Source organism: Dermacentor silvarum, chromosome 2, assembly GCF_013339745.2.
Source record: "Dermacentor silvarum isolate Dsil-2018 chromosome 2, BIME_Dsil_1.4, whole genome shotgun sequence".
NCBI lineage: Eukaryota > Metazoa > Arthropoda > Arachnida > Ixodida > Ixodidae > Dermacentor > Dermacentor silvarum.
In genome coordinates, this window is record NC_051155.1 from 145,240,143 (window position 1) to 145,256,625 (window position 16,483).

Below are 16,483 nucleotides of genomic sequence, written 5' to 3' on the forward strand. Positions count from 1 at the left end.
TCCGCAGTGGCCTTGAAGCCGCAACTGTGGGAACTTCAGAGGCAAGAAACAAGCTCCAGCTGGCAGAACTTGTTTCGTACAGTCTAGGAAATAGAACAGGCGGACAAGAAGTACCGAGACGCCGATGCGCGCGAACGTCGGCACGTATCACGCTCTTTTTGATTGTTTGATAATTAAACAGTACACACATAACGATGACTCATTGTTTAGTGGTTCTATGTTCGATACATAAATAAAATAGCTCTTCAACGCATTAGCATGATTCGACCAACCGACGCTTGTCTGAAAAACATTTACAATCGAACACCTCTACAACGAAGAGATACTGCTGCGCTTGAAGGACCCGACCAGGCAGAAGATCGCCTCTGACCGGGCCGCCCACGTCATGGAACTCCATGAACTCACAAAAGTGTAGTACAGTGTGGTCGTGCAGCGACCCTGGGACCTATGCGCCCAAATCCCTTGGTCAAATCAAGTTGCTTCTCTCTCTCTCTCTACAACAAACGCCTACAAACCGAAATGACCTGAACAACGAAGGATTATGTCCCGACCGTATTCTTAATTTTATCAATTATATGGACACTTCAACCGGATTTCTGCCGTCGCCGTCACCGTGAGGTTCCGTATAGACTCCAAGGGCGATAAAATCGTCGCCGCGCGCCGTATGTGCGAGTGAAAGCGCGCGGGGGACGCGCGCTATCACGGAGAGCGAACGCACGGCGCAAAGAAAACAAGATCGTCGCGCGAAAGGCCGTGGGAGTATGGGAGGGAGGGAGGGAGGCGGGGCGACGCTGTGCTACGGCACCAAATGCGTATCTTGCAACCGGGTGCAAGGGGAACTTGGCAACGCAATCTCCCACGCGAAAGCAGGAAAGCGGGAAGGCAGCGCTGGAGGGAGGGGGGGGGGAGCAGCTTCTACTCTGCCAACAACTACGCTTGCACGGGCTGTGGTGGCGGTCGCCCGCCCCGTCTCTTATCTCCACACGGCTCTGACCTTTGTATGCGCTGTGCATTCGCCGCTCAGTTTCCGTTGAAGCGATAGACCGCACGAATCTTCACCCGCTGCGGCGGCTGCGCTTGCTGCCAGCGTTTTGACAGTCGTTGTCTGCGGTCATTCAGTGTGATCTATTCATGTTTGCTTGTGCGCGATGACACCACGCTTGTCAATTCAGTTAGAAAGCGAATGTGTCCAAGTTCATGCAACCGATAAAATTACTATCCCTACTCCGAATAGCTCTCTGCTAATCTACTAATCTAAACTACTAAACTACTACTAAATACTAAACTACTACTAATCTACTAAACGGCGACATTTTTTCATTTGTGCTATGAACGCCTCTTCAGCAAAGCCCACTACAAGAAATTTGCCAGCACAACAAAGAAACTTAGGTACCCCCAATGGTCGATTCGTTGCTTTACAACGAACGTCCCGTAGCAATGCTGCCACGGCCTTCCACAGATATTAACAAGTGCGCTTTGAGCTAGAGTTACTGTATATGGACTCTCTACTTTGAGCTAGCGTTAACGGCAGCGCTAGCGACGCACTTGACGAGCATGCCTATGCCTGATGTAGTCCAGCTGCACTACTCTCGAAGTCTCTGAACTGCTACGCTGCTCATTGTAACCCATCAGCGGGTGCGACAGCTGACAAATACATCGCAATTAATGACCACTGGATGGCGCAATTGTAACTAACTACTGACGGCGCCGTTAGAGTCATCTAGGGCTGAAAGGACGCGAACGTCAAGAAAGGCAATAGTTTTGAAGAGCCTTTAAACTAACCATGAATTGTTAAGGAAAATAAGGCGTTAGCAGCATTAGACGATATGCAGAGTTGCCTTGCGCAGTTTGTGAGGCTTGCCACAATGCATGGTGTGAACCTAGGTGCAATAATGCTGGCTGCTGTCGATCATTCTGTCAGACAGTATGCATGCACGAAAACATTAGCCGCTTATTTCACTAAGTCTCTCTGGGACTCACGTTCAATTAATTTTTTTTGTTGAGTGTACTTAGCCTGCTTTATTGTGAGCGGTACGGTGCGCGATCTTTAGAATGAAGTGATTTGTCTAGCGAATAATTTTGGAGGTCCCGAGCACCTAGTTATAAAAGCGCTTGACTGTATATGGGTTGTCCCAGCTAACGTTAGCCAAGCTGTGCCGCGAAAAAAAGAAAGAACGATTGAAAAGACATAGTGCAAGATACAATTTTAAGACCTAAGGTGTTAGGTCTGTCAGACCTCTGGCGTCCGAACGCCGTAGGTCTTATAATCGTATCTTGCACCATGTTTTAAATTTTTTTGTGGGATATATCGGCTAACGTTAGCTGGGACGCACGATACAGTGTCATCCACTTCGCCATTCGACAATGATGCATAAGGCTCTGAAGGCACAGTTACACCAACGCTCACAGTAAGCGAATATATCTGAACCATATGAATGTGTTGTACCTGCGATACAAAACAAATGTCGAATAAGAACAATTTCTATGAAGCCTTTGTTGGAAGATTTAGTGATAGTGGAATAACAGACATCTCGAGGACTACATGTAGAGCTATCTTGAAGCATTGTGTATATCAGGAAAATTACGATCTTGCGAAAATTCAGTGCCAAACACGCCACATTCTCGATGCGGTTTGGTGGACGCCGGGATTCGCCTTCCGTTTGGGACGTTCCTTCATCGAACGAGAGGCCACCGATCTCTGGGGGTTCATATGGTCGACGTCACGCAAAGCTGATAAACAGTCAATGAGTTCATAAGGAGGGATGAGGGGCTATATGTGTTTTATCATGGTTTATTGTGGTTCGACGTGGATTGATAAGGTCATAAACAGCGATAATGGCTTATATTGGTAGGAGCAATTAGGATAGGGTTAATAAACATCGATAAGTGTTTATAAGGGTGGCAAGGACCAACAAGAGGTGATCAGGGTCGGATCATGTCCGATAAGGTTGATAAGGAACGATCAGAGTTCATAAGAATCGGGTCGATTGCGATAAGATTGATAAGAATCTATAAGGGTTGATAAGGGTCCGTTCTACTCCGATAAGGTTGATAACTACCGATAAGGATTGATAAGGGTTTATACTGGTCGGTTCAAGTTTCATAACGTCGGTAATGACACCGGGCTGCGTGGAGATGAGCAAGCGGCACAATGCTTACGCGTACTTAGACAACTCCCAGAGGAGTTTCTGCGTATTTTTTTTTCATTGTGATTAATAATATACGAACGTTCGACGCGCATTTAGCCGTTGTTGGCGTTGCCGTTGGTGCTGCCGTCCTCTACTGCTGTCGAGAGCGCATGGGCAGCCCGCGTGTGGATGAACTGGAGGCATCCAAACACATAAGCCAAGTGGACCAAGACTTGCCATCATGATGCTCCAGTCAATCGGGTCTGCCGCAGCCAGGGTAGCGTTCTGGCTTCCCCTGCTAGTATATGAGCATTGTAGGTGCACACATTACCGTTCCAGCTTAGCAGCTGCACACATGCCACACGGTGGGGAACGTACAGCTAAATTTATGTAATTAATTATGTAATTAATTTATGTAATTTATTAAATTAATTATGTAATTTAATTTATAAATTTATGTAACTAATTTATGTAATTAACGCGTGATAATTTTTACCGCAGCCTCAGCAAGTCCATTTCTCTGATGATAGTGAGGGCTAGAGGTAATGTGCTTGAAGGCGTAGTCCTAAGCGAAGAGTGAAAACTCAGTCGTCGAAAACTGCGGGTCGTTGTCGGAAACCACTTCCTCAGGAATCCCTTTGTGTGCAAAAAATGACTTGCAGTGGTTGACTACAGCTGCGGACGTGAGCTTCTCGAGCCGAACCAGTGGAGGGTGTCTTGAATAATAATCTGTTGCTGTCAGCCACCACTGGCTCTTAAAGTTTCCTTCTGGAAATTCGGAGCTTATTAGTGGCATTTTCCTGTTACTTCTTGTTTCGACGCATTGCTGACATCGCTTCACCAGGGACGTGACATCAGCTCCTATAGTGGGCCACCAGACACAATCTCTGTCTCGAGCAAGTGTTTTGTTATGCTGAAGTGTCCTTCATGTAAGAGTCGTAGGACTTCCTTTTGGCAAGAGGCAGGAACAACTCGAGCAGCGTAGAGGAGTAATTCGTTCTCCATAGTTAGCTGGTGTTGATGCTCGTAGAAGGGCTTTAGGTCCACTGATAAATCTGGCGTGGAGGGCCACTCTTTTTCCTTGCTCCACCGGCGAAGCTGTGCACAAACAGGGTATGTTTGTTGAGATGCCTTTAACCATTGAAGGCAGTGCTCCTTTAGGGGAATAGAGGTTTTCAAAGAGCATACGAAAGCTTCCATGTTTTCTTCGAGCTCTGTGTCTTCTATTTTTTTCTAGAGAGGCGCTCTGAAAAGAGCGTCTGCGGCTAGAAGTTCTTTGCCTGGAACATAAGCAACCTCGTACTGGTATCGCATCATTCTCATCTTTAGCCTCTGTAATCTGGGTGTCAGGTCGCCAAGGCTCTTCGAAGTGAAGATGGGAACCAACGCCATATGGTCCGTCTGGAGCTTGAACAGCTTGCCGACAAGATAATCGCTGAAGTTGTCACATGCCCAGACTAAAGCAAGGGCCTCTTTCTAGATTTGAACGCAACGCTTCTCGGTCTCTGAGAGTACTCTTGAAGCATAAGCAATGACAGAAAACTTGCCATTCGTTTGCTTCTGCCTAATTAATGCAGCAATTCCGAAGGACCATGCATCTGCAGTGACGATTGTTTCTCTTGATGGATCGTAAACTCCAAGGACAGGGCGACACGAGAGCACTGACTTCCATCTGTTGAACGCCTGCTGTTGTGGCGCATCCCATGCAAACTCTTGCTTCTTTGACAGCAAAAGAGTAAGTGGTTGCAGGACTTCAGAGAGATTGGGAACGAATCTGGCGAGGTATGTTGCCATTCCGAGAATTCTCTGCAGCTTGCTCCTGTTTCTGGGACTCTCCATTTTCATAATGGCTTCAACTTTCTTTTCGTCTGGTCGTATTCCGTCTTGATATAGCCAGTGTCCTAGGAACGTGAGGGGCTGGACATTAAACAAGCATTTTCTTTCATTCAATGTCCCTCCAGCCTTGACGAGTAGCTGAAAATACCGACAGTGGCTGAATCGGTTAGCGTGGTGGTCTCCCAACCCGGAGGGATGTGGTTTGAATCCGCAGCCCGAGGAGTAGTTTTTATTTTCTTGCGGCTTGAGAGTGAGAGTTTTTTTGCGGTCACACCTACAACGGCACCAACACTTGTGAGGCAATACAAGCTTCGCTTGAAAAGCAGATGCTACGGTCACGACCCCGGCACACGGGAAGCATCCCAGAACGGGCATTCTGAAGTTGACGGCGGACAGCACCTAACGCAAGGTTAAACGCCTGGAGTGTCAGGGGCATCGCGTTGCTGACGCCAGGCGTCAAAAACATGTCCCCGAAGTCCGATTGGCGTCTTCGTCGCCGGTTCGGGCAGGGACGCGACATGTAACACCCCGGTCTTCCCACTGCAGGGTAGAGCCACGGTAAGCGTTGTACTGTTGGTTCACGCTTACAATCAGTATAATTAGTATACCTGCACCTTTACGCGTCAGTATGCTCAATGTACGGGGTCTTGGGGTTGGTCGCAAGCAATATCAGGTCAAACGCATAATGCAGGAAAGGGCTTAGACCTGCTTGCGGTCTAATTAAAAGACCAAGGTTAGCAGAGAAGGTGCAACTGATAGATTGGTAGCACAATTTCCCTTACGGCACAATGTATGCATGAGCCTTGTGGTGGGAACATCAGCCGAGTGCATCTTGTTTGTTAAAAATTCTGTTGGCATTGTCTTGTCGTGGAAACGCTTGAGTTACTTGCAAGGACGTTCTGTTTTGAGTGATTTTTCTTACGGCGAGGCGAAATTTAGATCTATTTGTGTCTATGCACCTTCAAAGCCGCATAAATTGAGTGTGTATTTTGACTATGAAAGGCGTGTGATTGTGTTGGGCGACTACACTTGTGTCCTTGATCAAGACCATCAAACCACTGCTAATAAAATGATGAAAGTGCTGCGTTTCTTAGAGAATGCGTGAACAAATTTTCTTTAAGTATTGTGGCACAGTTCGCAAGGGATGGAAGTCGATAACAGTTCACACACTTTCAAGGCACCAGTCATGCAAGACTACATCGAGTGTATGTATGTCCAGAGATTGCGCCCCTGTGTCAGAACTACGATGATGCTGTTTCCTTTAGTCATCATTGTTTAGCGACGTTTGAGATAGGCCAAAAGCAAAGAACAAAGCCTGAATGGGAATTGTTGAAATTGAACAGTAAGCTATTCAAATTATTATTATTATTATTATTATTATTATTATTATTATTATTATTATTATTATTATTATTTGGTTTGTACACATATAACACAAGGACACGAAGGAAATAGGGAGGGAGCTCACAACTGCCACCTAGAGGGGCACAACGCCTGCCTACTATTTCAGGAGGAGGGAATAGAGGAAATGAAAACATGAGGAAAGAACAGAGGAAATAAAGAAATGACGGAGACACAGACAGAAGAAAACAAAATAAAATATTGCCTATAAACGGGAGGCCAAGTCAGTGTCCTTCAGAATAGTTAGCAGGGCTCGATGGGCCTGGTCACGTCGGGAAGCACACCCCTTTGGAAATAGGCAATCGTCAAGGGTCGCACATTGCAGCCCAATAAGTTCATATTCCTTAATTAGCAATGCGCACTACGCAACCAATGCGGGACACTCTAAAACGAGGTGTTCAAGTGTCTCACAGGAGCCACAAAACGTACACGACGGGCTTTCCACACGTCCGAGTTGGTATAGGCGTTCGCGCACCAACACAGACCCAACCATTCTTCTTCTTTCTGGGGTTTTACGTGCCAAAACCAGTGCTCTAGCACGACAGGGCAAGCCTCGACCACGAACACGTGGAGGGAACGATCGCATTGTGCATAACTTACATACATTATTCAAAGAGTAAGTGTTCGAGAATAAAACAAAGAAATCGAGCAGTTTTTTAGTGACACAATACGCAGTGCCACAGAAAAAAAAAAGGGAGTTGTTTAAACAGAACGCAATAGAAAGAGGTGGACAAATGAAGCATCACGTTCTGAAAGAGGAACAGGGCCTGCGGCAGGAGCTGAAAAACTTGGTGCGAATCGAAACAACTAATCCGTGTTTTGTGACGCATGAACTACAGGACGTTAAAAGAAAACTAAAAGCTTAAAGGAAGATAAATACAGAGGTGCGATTATACGTGCACGAGCTGAAAAATATCTCGCGGGTGAAGCGCCAACAAAGCAAGCTTTGTCAGATGAAATGGCGCGCGCTCGAGGAAACAATATCTTGGAAACAGAATATAATGATAACGTATCAAGAGAACAGAAAGTTATCGCTACAGCATTTGAAAGTTTCTATCGAGAGCTGTTTGCTTGCCGTAGCCCGGCTACGAGGATGAGTTCTTGGCGATGCTAGAGGCTAGACGAAGAGGAGACAATTTTATTAGAAATTGATATTAGTATGGGAGAAATTGAGAGCGCTATTGAGGAACTGAGCTCGGGTAAATGTCCTGGCGCGGATGGGATTACCGCTACATTTTACAAGGCGTTCAAGACGGATATGGTGACAGCGTTCCATGAGGTATTTGCAGAGGCGCTCGAGCGGAGGACTTTACCTCCATCGTTCAATCGTGCGCACACAGTACTAATTCCAAAACCCAAACATAGTAACGTATTGATTCAGAACAGCCACCACAGTGTGCCTTGTGTGGGCAGACGCGAAGTCTCGTCCGTACTTGTACGAACGCCACTTCCGTGTCTCTCTGCTGGCTATCCTCGCTCAAGGACCCCACGGGACGACTCGCTCGCTGGGCTTTACGCTTGCAAGAATACACCTTCTACGGGGTATATAAGGCGGGACTCTTGCACCTGGATGCAGTCTGTTTGTCTCCGCTATACCGTGAAACATTCGGCAGATGCTGACGCCATCGCTTCCTTTTTCTCTCTGTCACAGTTGCTTCAAAGCGGCAACGAGCAACGCCACGATCCTTCGTTACGAGACCTCATCGACCGGCTGGAGTAAACTCCTGGTGACGCCTCTTTCCGGATGTTTTTCCTCAAGGAGGGGACATTATATCGCCGTAATTTTGATCCCTACGGCCTTGACCTTCTGCTCGTTATCCCATCACACCTGCGTTCGACTGTCCTCTGGTAAATTCAGGACGCTCCCTTGGCTCGACACTTGGGCGTCTCGCGCACATACGACCGTGTACGCCGTCACTTCTTTTGGCCGGGTCTCGACCGCTCCGTGCGGCGTTACGTTGCCGCTTGTGAGCCCTGTCAACGCCGGAAGAAGCCCTCCGCGCTTTCAGCTGGATGTCTCCAGCCAATCGACGTCCCGCACGAACCCTTTTTCCGCGTTGGTCTAGACTTTCTTGGGTCGTTTCCTCTCTGGGGCTCCGGAAATAAATGGGTCGCCAGCGCTACCGATTACGCTATGCGGTACGCAATCACAAGAGCCCTCCCGACAAGTTGCGCTACTGACGTCGCTGACTTTCTACCCTACGACATCATTTTAGTGCGCGGTGCTCCGCATCAATTACTAAGTGACCGTGGCCGTAGCGTTTTCTCGGCAGTCATTGAGTAAATCCTCTGCGCCTGCTCAACAAAGCAGAAATTCAGCACGTCCTACCACCCACAGACCAACGGCCCCATGGAGCGCCTCAACGGGACAATCACCGACGTGCTGTCGAAGTACGACCACGACGACTTGGATCTTCATTTACCATATGTGATCTTCGCGTATAATTCATGGCGTCACGACAGTACCGAGTATTCACCATTCTATCTTCTATATGGCCGAACATCCGCGTAGCCCTTGGGCACGCTGCTGCCCTCGCCTGCAGGTTCAGCCAATAAATACGCCCGGGGCGCAATCGCATACGCCGACCAGGCGCGGCAGATCGTCCACACCCGCCTCGAGGCCTCACAGGAGCAGCAGAGAAGCCTCTATGATTGCCACCATCGTGATGTTCACTTTTCTCCGGGTTCTCTGGTGCTTCTCTGGTCACCCATCCACCGTGTGAGCCTTTCCGAAAAGCTACTGTCGCGTTATACACTGGTCCATACCATGCGGTGCGACAAGTGACCTATGTCAAATATGAAATCATCCCCGCCGACCCCTCAGCGTCGTCGTCAGCTGCAAGTGACATCGTTCACGTAGCTAGACTAAAGCCACTTCATACACCTTTCACCGCGGATGTGTACCTTAAGCACCGAATCGGTGCTTAACCCTTTAGGCCCTGGCGTCCTATAAAAAGGACACGAAAAGAAATTGTTCTTAATCGTTACGCAAATGGTTAGCAAACTCGAAAAAGAATTTGAGCTATTCTCCATTCACCTCCGCCAGCATAGGCGACAGTTTCTTGATCCTTGTCTTCCTCAGAAAGCCCTAGAGGTGAAATCAAAATGGCGGAAGGCAAGAAACACGACTGCAGCAGTATCCACGTCTTTTGATAATATTTTACTCAATACCTATTGTCTGAGTAGCGATCATAATTTTTTGTGTTGTTTCTGATATGGTTAGGAGTGTATTTATATCGGGAACTTTAGCTTCTTATCTGCGCATAGCCCGCAGCACGCCATCATCTGCGTGTCCTAAATATAGGACACCAGGGCTCAATGGTTGTCAAGGGCCCTGAATAAGTTGAATGTGCTGTGAGGACGCTGTTGCTTGTAACACCTTCCGATTTCTTGTGTTATTATTCCCAAGGCGGTAAGTCAGCCTGAACTTCTGTATTCAATGGAATGGGGACTCCTATATAGTAATAAATAAGTGTATCAAGGACCCAAATATGTTTGCTGCACTATACGAAGTGTGCGTGTGGAGGTAGAAGACGATGACGATGAAAAGCAGGATGTACAGTTTGCCTTTGCAGGCTAGGGGAGCAGTAATTGCTGCACAGTAGACGAAGAATTTGCCATATATGGCGAAAATACATCTGAAAAAGTGACCATCAAGTAAATGGAAGCCATTCAAGTGCAATAATGAAGAAAGTGGGCGTGTTGGAGGTAGATGACGATGAAAACCAGGATACACATGTCCGGAACCGGGGGGTCGCATCGGAGCGCCAGAACAAGAGGACCAGCGCAGCATGCTTTTAGAACAGACTAGCGCGCGCAATGCTTACGCATCGAGCACGCGCCGCTCAACTTTATTTTCGTCGTCTTTTGCAGCTGGCACCAAGGCGCTGGCCGAGAGTGCCGACCTTAGCATCGCCGCGTTGCGGCGTCGGTGGGCGCTACACACAGTTTGCTTTTACAGGCTTGAGGAGCAGTAATTGCTTCACAATAGACGAAGATTTGGCCATCTATGACGAAAATATATCCGATAAAGCGACTATAGAGTAGATGGAGGCCTTTCAAGTGCAATGATGAAGGATGTCTGCGTGTTGGAGGTAGAAGACGATGACGATTAAAAGCGGGATATAGTTTGCTTTTGCAGGCTTGGGGAGCAATAATTTCTCTAAGTAGAAGAATTGACTATCTATGACGAAAACACATCCGACAAAGCGACTATCAAAGATAGAGGCCATTCAAGTGCAATGATGAGCCGTGTATAACCAGCACGAAGAATATTTTTGATGCCTCTGATGCAAAAGAACCACTGTCAAATCACCATCATGCAAGTTTTTATACACCTTAATGTGTGATACAGCCGAGAATAATATGCAACTTCGAAATACTTCATATTGCTCTTTACAACCACTAAGCCCTGGTGTCCTATATATAGGACATGATGCCATATCTTATGCTGACGTGGTACTCCGAATAAACTAAATATTTTTGTGCTTCTTAGGCCGTAATAAATCAATACAAAACGAAGAAAAAATTTTCTGCACGTTAAAAAAATTTCAGGGCTGAAAGTGTTAAGGGGGGGGGGGGGGGCATGGTACGGGACAGCAGCCACGGTGTGGCTGCACTGAAGAGGAGGAAGACGACGCGATCCTGCTTGATATGGTGTCGCCATATCGGTCTCCGTTGGCTTCCGCGTACATAACTTTTAAATAGCCTTCGGCATCAGCTACACGTAACAGTATTACGTAAAGTAACGCTTTACAGACCAATTACGTTGACAAACGTTCATGACAAGGTTTGAATAAAAGTTCTTGCAGCCAGGCTGCTGGGAGTCATACGGATGTTACATTAGTTGGGTCGCATCAGACATGCGGCGTTAGGGGTAGAAAAATATTTACAAATAATAATGTAGCCAGAAGCATTTTATAATATTGCGATAGCACTCTCCTCAAAGTGGCTATGCTCCAAATAAATCGAGCTAAGGCTTTTGACATGGTACCATAGTGTTTGTTCTCCTTTCGTTACTTGTGTAGGACTTGGTTCCGTCATATGTAAAAGCATCGAAGTGGCATATGAAAGCTCATGTACCACTTTCAGTGTAAATGGTGAACATTCACAACGCATACAAGTACTTTCTTCCGTTAGACAGGGTTGTCCATGAAGTCCTTTACTTGTTGCTTTATCTTTAAAGCCGCTCTGTAGAAAAATAGTTAATGGAACCGAAATCAGAGGGCTTAAGATACAATCGTGTGAAGTGCGTGTTCCAGCTTATGCCGATGACCTTACCCTACTTGCTGTCGATAGCAAGAGTGTTAGCTCATTACTAACAATTACTGAAAGGCGTTGCCGGAAAAGCGGTCGTCAAATTATTAAGCAAAGGAGTATTGGTCTGTGGCAAATTCATTGGAATACCACGCCCGGTGTTTTTGAAGATATATAATGGCTCACAACACCTAGAACTTATCTGGGAGTACCTTTGGATAGGTATCACGAGAACGAGTCACTCTGGCTCGAAAAAAACGGTGAAATGCGTGCGATGGCCGAAACATGGGGTGGCCGTGAATTGTCGATTTTTGCACGTGCCACTACTTCTAACGTTTTTCTCGCTACGAAAATTATGTATGCTCTGCAGGTACTGCATTGTACACTTAGGCACATCAAAAAATTTCACCGCATCTTTATCACGTTCATCTCGCTCTCTGTGGGAGCGAACATCGAGGACAAATTTGTTTAGTCAAGCAAAGAAAGGTGGTCTATCGTTGTATCACTTGTTCAGCAACTTGTATCGAGTTTCATATTAGTAAGAGACGAAGGAGACCATTTCTGTGTTGTTGTTTTTTTCAAACCATGTTAACAGTTGCTATACCTGATTTTTTAGTATCTTCAGCCATTGGCCCTTGTTACACAATGTCATGGTTTCTGCGCGAAGTTGTTACGTCCTATCGGTTCCTCAGGGCAAGATTTTCACTTGAGTGTAACCTCTCCAATGTAAAAAGTAGGCGTCTTATAAAGGATCTTGTTGAGAGTGTGTTCCCTGTATCATTGTATCGGTTAATATTTCAAGAGGGGCACGGGAAAGACGTACTCAGGAGCGTTAAAAATATACAGATACCAGCCAACGTGAAAACATTTTTCTTCAAGCTTCACATTGTCATTTTTGCATAGTCATGCTCATGACTATGACTTCTACCAGCATCCTTTAGTGTTTCCTTCACTTAGTACCCACGTCCGAACCCACTTCAGTGGTTTTTGAGTGTTAATCTTTTTTCGCTGGGTCATTGTCATGACCTACATGACACGCATGTCATGACGTTTATGTGATGACCTACCACTTATGTTCGCCATACACTCCTGTCATAATATGCCAATTTTGGTACCTACCAAGTTAATGAAACGACCGTGAGAGCACCAAGACGTAGGTGGCTGTTTCATGACCTACATGACACGCATATCATATGGGAGGCTGGTTTAGCCTGATGCGGCAAACCAACACGCGATAAATGCGTACACTGAAGACAGCCAGTCACCCTTAGGATCTGCCAAGTGCAACCAAATTGCCAAACGTCAAGCAAAACCTATTGCTAAATTGAATTTAGCGTCCTCTTAACTACGGAGCCCACTTCGTGCCCTGTCTACGAACAACATCTAGCTTTAAAACACGCTCGGCAGAACAAACATGGAAGCAGTGAAAGTCAATTATCATAGGGTATATTTTTCGGGAAACAAAAAGATTGTCCAATTTCAGTAGACTGGCAACAGCTTCTTGATAAATTTCCGACGGACAAGCACATGTCGCACATGGACACCACGCAGGGTGTCCAGCGCATCCTGCGCGCCCGGTCGCATGCTCCATTAGCCGCAGAGATTTCAATACTGTCGGCCACCGTTTTAACCGTATAACGAAATCAGTTTGATGCTGGTCAAAATAAATTAAGTGGTCGCTGCGGTGCGTTAATGCATGCATTGGTCTAGCGGCATTGCAGCAACATGTGACATTTTCCTACATCTCGCCTCTTGCGGCATGTGGCATAAGATAAGGAAGTAAAGGATCGGCAGTGTAATATACTCCGGAATAATTCAAGGCGAGCGCGCTCAGAAGTTGTGAAGTGTGCTAACATAAATTGTGTGGCTCACTGTCACGTTGAAGGTTTTCCTGCCGTTTTTTTTTTTGTTTTTGTTTTTGCTCCTTCACTTTTCGTTTATATTTCTTTTTCTTTGAATGAATTGTCATATCATGACAATTCATTTAGGTTCGTCATATGCTGTTGTCATAGTCTGCCAATTTTGGTACTTACCAAGTTAACAATACGAGCATGAGAGCACATAGTCGTAGGCGGCTAGATAGATAGATAGATAGATAGATAGATAGATAGATAGATAGATAGATAGATAGATAGATAGATAGATAGATAGATAAGATAGATAGATAGATAGATAGATAGATAGATAGATAGATAGATAGATAGATAGATAGATAGATAGATAGATAGATAGATAGATAGATAGAGTCACAGTAGCAAATGTTGGCCAAGAAATGCTTCGCATTTAAAACCAATAGCAGAAGGTAGAAAAGAAGGACACGGAAGGCAACGGCTGCTTAACCGGTCAGTTTGTTCTCGGCACTGTTTTCCTTATCTCTCTTTCTGTAGGTTTGCTCATAGAATATGCATAACTACGAAGTAACTAGCGTTTTCTTTCTTCTGAACTATTTCGTAGCACTCAGTGACGATCGACATGCAGCGACAATAACTGCTTTGCCACTACACATGGGCAGTGATATGTCGCAAGATACATATTATTACCAATGTTGCATAGGTGGCCTCAAAGCCAAAGGCGAATGCACAATTCGCACGGGGAATAACGGTTCTCGTCATCGCCTCATATTCTCGTGGTTTCTTGGACACCAGTGTAGGAAGTTCTGGGTGTTTCCGGAGGACTTCCGACCTCTTAATCTTTTCTCTAGGTGCATTTTTTTTCTCGCAACTATTTGTGTAGACAGCGCACTGCTGTGCATATGCGTGGCGCTACTCTGTCGGCACCGCAATAAAAATGGTGATGGCATTCAGAGTTACCCACATTAAACTGCCTCGCGGAAAAGGTCTCGATGTAATTGTAAGCAAGGTGGCACTGCTGCTTTTAACCAAACCATTCATGATAACTTGCCTGTAGTCACGGCCAATGAATGATGTTTTTTATTTTTTTGTAGCACGTCGGTCGCGACAGGCCAGCTTTTACCTAGCGTTCAGCCTTCACTGCAGTTATCATAAAAAAATGGCATTGTCAAACATGGAGGCATCCTTGGCTGCCGCTTGTGTGTGAATTCTCGTGATGGCTGCCCTCTCGACATTGTTCATCCCCTATAAATGAATTTCTTCTGACCGTTCGGTGAGTCCGGCGTTCGTATATACCCGAAGAGACACGTCGGCATAAAAGCGCCTCGTTAGCGCTTCATTGCCACGACGCTGCACTGTGGTGCACTGTTTTAGTGTTTATTAGTAATTACAGTTAGCACTAGTTAAGTCGTAGGCTCGGTTTGAGCTGGTGAATTAAATTTTATGCGTAAGTGTCAAATGACCCATTAAGCGAAATGCAGCTCCACTAACGTGGAACCTGGGGAGGCGCGAAACATGCAGTGATGCAACGCTAATGGGCTCATACTGCATTTAATCAATGGCTCATAACCCCGTAAACGCAGCTTCCCCATTACGACAACAGAAGAAAAGTGAAATTCTAAGCTGGAATGATGAGTGTCAACGCAGCCAGCTGTGGAAGACGACGACGAACGCGAGAGCAGTGGCACGAGTGCGTTCCGAGCGCGAATACGAGCCGCTGGCTTTACCGTGACGACGACGACAGAAGACGCCGACAGCCCTAGCGTGTAAGGTGCTTTGCACTTAAAAGTCCTACTTTTCCGCTTGTTTTTGAATGCATATTAAATGTACGCTCACGATGTCCGACGTCGTGTGAGCTTTTGTGCACTAGAACAGTGCGCCGGAACTTGTGTGGTTTAGAGCGTTTTGGAAAATTGTAACGGCAAATAGACGTGTTCGTAAGGACCTTGTCCTGGCTTCGCCGGAATGGACATAAATGCTCTTTATACCGGTAAATGTGCCTATTCTAATGCATTATACAACTCCACTTTTTATGGCCCCATGTACTGGTGCGGTAAAGCAGGAGAGTCATTCCTAAAGAAATCGAGAGCATTGGACAATTAACTGATCAACAAACGCGGAAATGCGTGACAGTTTCAGGTGCTTAAATATGGCCTGTGGGGAAACTGAGGCTCAGTTGAACGAGTTGTGTAACTATCGTAAGCTGACAAAAATAACACTTTGATGAGGCAAGGAGAACATGGAATGATTATTGGACAATTTGTATTTATTGTCGCCAGGTTCAGACAAGAACAGCTGCGAAATGGTGCAATACGGTGGGGTGGCCTAAAAAAAAAGCGAACTCCAATTTTTTGTGCCTCTATCGATGACACCTACCAGGGGAGGCTATTCGAGATTGAAAAAATTTCTTTGGCGATATGCCACGCCACTCAGGGCGGGATATTTTTTACAAAATGTACAGTTTATAAGAAGAGGACTGACAAAAAACGGTTTGATTAAGCTTGGTCTAACAAAGAATGTTCCTGTGCCAGGCGCTTCAACAAGGTGACTTGCGTTCGTCAGTGCAGTAGCGCTGATGCTGCGTTGACTAAGACAAGTCCGTTTGTAGAAACTTGATCTCCAGCGACATTTGTTGTTCGATCCTTGTTAATAATTTCGATACTCCATCTTCCTGTAAACTTCTGTATTGTTTGAAAACTATCTCGAAATACACATGACATCTTCATGTGCCTCTTCGGCCAGGATCTGGTATTATCCTATTTAGCTTCTTAGTTTCGTGGTGCCAGTAATCGGCTATTAGGTGCTCTATTTCCCATCGACATCAATTCCTAAAAATTAGTATGCTTGACAATGTCGTGCGTGTTTGATTTTTATGTACACTATTGCAAGCTGTAAGCCTCTCTTGGCAAATAAATTTCAAACGAATGAAAACACCAGCATGACCGGGGACTCAGCTAGACTTCGGCATTAACGACTCGGACTAAGAGTCGCTAAGAAATTAAGTTTCTCTCT